Source organism: Nematolebias whitei, chromosome 5, assembly GCF_014905685.2.
Source record: "Nematolebias whitei isolate Nwh7 chromosome 5, NemWhi1, whole genome shotgun sequence".
Classification (NCBI taxonomy): domain Eukaryota; kingdom Metazoa; phylum Chordata; class Actinopteri; order Cyprinodontiformes; family Rivulidae; genus Nematolebias; species Nematolebias whitei.
This window is the reverse complement of record NC_056502.1, coordinates 39,429,525-39,435,429: the sequence shown is the minus strand read 5'-3', so window position 1 is coordinate 39,435,429 and position 5,905 is coordinate 39,429,525.

Here is a 5,905-nt window from a genome sequence, read left to right as displayed (position 1 = left end):
GTTTTCATGAGCTGTATGCCATAATCATCAGTATTAAAACAATTAAATACCTGAAATATTTCAGTTGGTGTGCAATGAATCTGAAATACATGAAAGTTTCATTTTTATCATTACATTATGGAAAATAATGACCTTTATCACAATATGCTAATTTTTTTAGAAGGACCTGTAGATGGGTGTGGCAGGATGGAAGAGTAGTGACTGAGGGAGAAGTGGCTGATGGTCCAGAGAAACACAGGTAACAAAAACTGAACACGAGGGGACAAGACAATGAAACTAAAGAAACAAAAAGAACTCTGAAGAGAAAACACAAAACTACTAAAAAACACAGATTGGGAAAGAACCAGTAGTGGACCATTAGGGTCAGTAAAGCCTTCTCTGCTGTCCTAAACACACTCTTACAAGAATCAGTTTTAGAATTCGAAATCAGCCAGACACAAGAGTAAAAATCAAGAACTGTCTTTATTTATATTTAGCAGCTGCAGGAAAAAGTCACGGTGACAGATCCTCATTGGCAGGAGGGAGTGACATCACCGATGGTGACGACAGAGGAGAGGCTGTGGAAAGAAGAGCAGAGCCATGTTTGGAGGAGATAATCTCAGAACACAGTTCAGAACACAGGCCAGGATCATACAGCGAGTCAGTCCCAGTAATAAATCCAAAATGTAAACTGTGAGGCGTGGTCATAGAAGAGGAAGCAGGGGTTGATACCATGGACAGAAGGAATAATCCAAATCAGGCAAGGGGCAGGCAAAGCTAAAAATCCAGGAAACAGGCATAAGGTTGTAATCCAGAGAGCAAGGCATGAATGTCAGGCGTGAAACAGGAACACGAATGGCTTGATATATCAGGGACCATGTAAGGTTTAATAATCTGGTGGAGACTGGGAGTGAGCATGGAGTTTATAAAGGGCAGTAAACAGGTGAATGGCATGATTGCCGAGACAGGGCAGAGAGGGCGTTGTGAAGGGTGACAGGAGCAGGGATGAACAGCATGATGACAAAGAGGAGCAGAAACATGACATGAGGGGCTTTGAGCGAGGCAGGGAACAGAAGATGTGATCATGGCATGAAGGGGCAGAAATGTGAGCAGATGAGGGGCAAGCAGAGACTGCTGATCATGACACACTCAGAATCACTAACTTATGTTTAGCATATTTTTTATTTATTTATTAACATTATTCTGAAATCCTGGTTCTCTTCATTTCATTTTCTCCTGGTTATGCAGCTTCCAGCGGCATATGGTTATATAAAGCTTTAATCCAATCAAATTATGACCATTGTGTGTTGCTAGGATCAAATAAATCTGCCTTGAGGCCTTTAAAATCTGTAGGTTAAAACAACTGGCATTGAAAGTGTTGCTTTGACCAATAAGATGTTGAGTTGGTGACACCGGGACCTTCTAGCAGGTATTAGACAACGTCAGCACTGGCACATTACTTGAATGGTAAGAGAGCGTACTGGTCAGAGCTAGGACACTGCATCTGTAGCGTCCTGCACAAACTAAATGTCGAGCCGTTATTCTCAGCCTTAAAGCGAAATAATTCCAGAAACACAACAAGGCCGACTCGACTTTCAGTGTAAGTTTTCATGGTCATAGAAAAGGACTTATTGTTGAAACATAAACACCATGATGATCTATAGAGAAACTGAGCTCTGACTGAGGAAAGAAAGGAGGATGGAGTTTATGTACGTATAATACGTTTATAGAAATTGCTTATATTTTTGCCAATGTATTGCGTCCATATTGATGCTTTTGGTAAATATGTGCGAGGTGCAGCTGTGGCTGCTGCTGAAGGAAACTTGTTGAATTGTGTTTGTTTGTCTTCCTACAGTAATGGCATTTATTCTCCCTATATGAGATACCTGTCTGTGACACAACATATTATTCCACGTTTCTGTGTATTATTGATGATTTCTGTAGCTGTAATGACAGTACTAAAAGGTTGATAAATTCAGGAAGGACAACACCAAAGGCCCATGTAAATTGCATGGCCAAACACTGGAAAGAGACACATTTATTTTCAAGATCCAAGCTATCCTGTATCAGCATAAAACTTAAGAAATCTGTATTAACAAGAGGTATGCCGATGTTCCCCATCACTGAAGGATTTGAATTGTGAATGTTTGTTTTTGGAGAAAAACATCCTCGCTTGCATTGTTTTCCCGAAAGAACCACACTCGACAGCAAGAGAAGAGTTTAAACAGCATTGTATTTGCAAGGACAGATTTTCAGGACAGATTACATAAATAGCCATAAATGAAGACCAGACCAGACCAATGAAGACCAAACAAGAATCTGCCTCGAGCTGTGTTCATCGCTTGCTTTTATACCCTTATCAGCCTCCTCGTTCAGCTGAGTTCACAGAGCTCAGGAGCTCTTCTTGGAGCCAGATGCATTCTTCTAACCCAGTGCTCTCTGTTAATCTAAACATATGGTTCATGCGCAGAGATAAGACAGTGTCTTGGGAGAGGGTTTTGATTATGTCTTGGGTTTCATGCTCTCAGCCATAGTAATAAAAACATCCATAACCTTGGACCAAAATATTATCTGACATTTGTAGTTTTCTATTAGTGTTCTTCTGGACTGGAGCTGAACAGGGAATGTAAGTAAACCTTAATGTTTTTGGTGCAAGATATTCAAGTGGGGAGGAGTTACACTGTGTAGAAGAACAGAGGTAGTTTTTTATTTATTTATTTATTTATTTATTTTGCTTGTCCAGGCCAGCACAGAGGGGTGCATCCTGCTGGGTGGTGATGGGAACACATTTATCCGCCACCAAGCACTATGACAGAGCCAGAGGGTGGCTAATGGTGGCCTTGGCAACCAGATTAATGTTTTGTCACCACTAGGGCCACGCTAATCCATCCAGCCATCCATTATCTTTTACCCGCTGATTCCATTTTGGGTCACGGGGGTCGCCGGTGCCTATGTCCAGCAATCACTGTGAGAAGGGCGGGGCACACCCTGGACAGGTCTCCAGTCCATCACAGGGACATCATAGAGACAAACGAGATAAACAACCGTTCTCTCTCTCATTCACACCTAAGGACAATTAAGAGTACCAATCAACCTAACATGCATGTTTTTGGTCTGTGGGAGAAAACTGGAGTACCTGGAGAAAACCCACGCATGTTGTGCCACCGTGCTGAAGTTGGCACCCCAGTTCTTTTTTGAGTTATCATATTCCCAGCATGCACGAATGGATGGATGAAGGATTTTTCCAGTTTCCCCTCCTCACTCAGTGATGGGGAAGAATAAACCTGATCTTATATAGACATGAATGTGGTTAAGATTATTATTTTTTTTAGCTTATTTGAGCACAAATGTCAGGCAAGTAAAATTAAACACAGCTAAGGATAATTAAAATAACTTTAGGCCTAACTAACTGTAATCCAAAACAGAAGGACATCATTAATAATGTTCCACCTTATCAGACATTTGTAGATGATTTTGGCAGTTCAACCTGCGAGCTTCTACAGCTGTTGTTTACCAAAATGACACCTTGACTGGAGCTGCACAGATGTTTACAGGCACTTTGGCAGAATAACTCTAGCTGAGTTCAATGTCATAAAACTGTAGAACATGGTTTTAATCACAGTGTTATGGTTCGAAATGTAATTTCCACCTGTTGCCTTTTCATGTTGCCACATAAACAAATGGTGCTGACATTTGGAACATTGTTAAACATTTACATCTCATTCCCCAAACATTAATATAACCTACAAGAAGATTCAACTGATGACCTGGCTGCACGCTCTGACTGCCAGCTCTTTTAATGAGACTTAAACAGAAGCTATTTTACAACCGTTTCCCCCTCTTACTTCCTGTCTGGATGACCCAGACTTCTCCTGAGGACAGCTTGTAACACATTTCCAACTGGGATTGGACATTATTTCTGCCCTTAATTTGTAGACAGGATGTTAAACCGGACCACCTGGAGGGTCGTTAGATGAAGGCGTTTTCCTCAGATGGAGCAAGATCTGTGCACTCGACTACATGCTAACTGAGAAGAAAACAGCAAACCATTCAACTATGAAGCTCCGCTGATTTTATTTTGCAAACTTTATTAGATGAAGTTGATTATTAAATTTTGCTTCAGTTAAGGGATTTGGGGCTTTATAGGGGTTCAGATCTTCTGTTTGGCCTCACAGCAGTGATTTTGCACAAGAACTTAAGCAACTGTGATCTTTATCCATCCATCCATCCATCCATTTTCTTCCGCTTATCCGGGGTCGGGTCGTGGGGGTAGCAGCCTAAGTAGGGAGGCCCAGACTTCCCTCTCCCCAGCCACTTGGGCCAGCTCTTCCGGGGGAATCCCGAGGCGTTCCCAGGCCAGCCGAGAAACATAGTCCCTCCAGCGTGTCCTGGGTCTTCCTCTGGGCCTCCTTCCGGTGGGACGTGTCCGGAACACCTCACCAGGGAGGCGTCCAGAAGGCATCCTAAACAGATGCCCAAGCCACCTCAACTGGCTCCTCTCGACGTGGAGAAGCAGCGGCTCTACTCTGAGTCCCTCCCGGATGATCGAGCTTCTCACCCTGTCTCTAAGGGTGAGCCCAGACACCCTGCGGAGAAAACTCATTTCGGCCGCTTGTATCCGAGATCTCATTCTTTCGGTCACAACCCAAAGCTCGTGACCATAGATGAGGGTGGGAACGTAGATCGATCGGTAAATTGAGAGCTTCACCTTTTGACTCAGCTCTCTCTTCACCACGACAGACATGTACAGCGCCCGCTTTACTGCAGACGCTGCACCTATCCGCCTATCGATCTCACGCTCCATTTTTCCCTCATTTGTGAACAAGACCCCAAGATACTTGAACTCCTCCACTTGGGGTAGGACCTCCTCCCTGACCCGGAGAGGGCACTCTACCCTTTTCCGGCTCAAGACCATGGCCTCGGATTTGGAGGAACTGATCTTCATCCCGGCCGCATCGCACTCGGCTGCGAACCGCTCCAGCGAAAGCTGTAGATCACGATCTGATGAAGCCAATAAGACCACATCATCTGCAAAAAGCAGAGACGCAATCCTAAGGCCACCAAAACGGATCCCCTCAACACCTTGGCTGCACCTAGAAATTCTGTCCATAAAAGTTATGAACAGAATCGGTGACAAATGGCAACCTTGGCGGAGACCAACTCTCACCGGGAACAAGCCCGACTTACTGCCGGCGATGCAGACCAGGCTCTGACACCAGTCATACAGGGACCTAACAGCCCGTATCAAAGGGCCGGGTACCCCATACTCCCAGAGTACCCTCCACAGGGCCCCCCCCCCCGAGGGACGCGGTCGAACGCCTTCTCCAAGTTCACAAAGCACATGTAGACTGGTTGGGCAAACTCCCACGCACCCTCCAGGACCCTGCTGAGAGTGTAGAGCTGGTCCAGTGTTCCACGGCCAGGACGAAAACCGCACTGTTCCTCCTGAATCCGAGGTTCGACTATCCGACGGACCCTCCTCTCCAGAACCCCCGAATAGACCTTACCAGGGAGGCTTAAGAGCGTGATTCCCCTGTAGTTGGAACACACTCTTCGGTCCCCCTTTTTGAATAGGGGGACCACCACCCCGGTCTGCCAATCCAGGGGAACTTCCCCCGATGTCCACGCAATATTGCAGAGTCGCGTAAGCCAACACAACCCTACAACATCCAGAGCCTTAAGGAACTCCGGGCGAATCTCATCCACCCCTGGGGTGGATGAGATTCACCCCTGTGATCTTTCACCCCTGTGATCTTTAGTGACCTAAAATTGTATCAACTTGAACTTTTACAGATTTATCATCAAGACTCCCTTCTCTTCTGGAATGCCAATATTTTGAGTGATAAATCCTGCTTCATGCAACAGTGAGTGTTAAAATCAGTGGCGGCTGGTGGATTTTTGTCCTGCGGGGGCTATGCACACACAT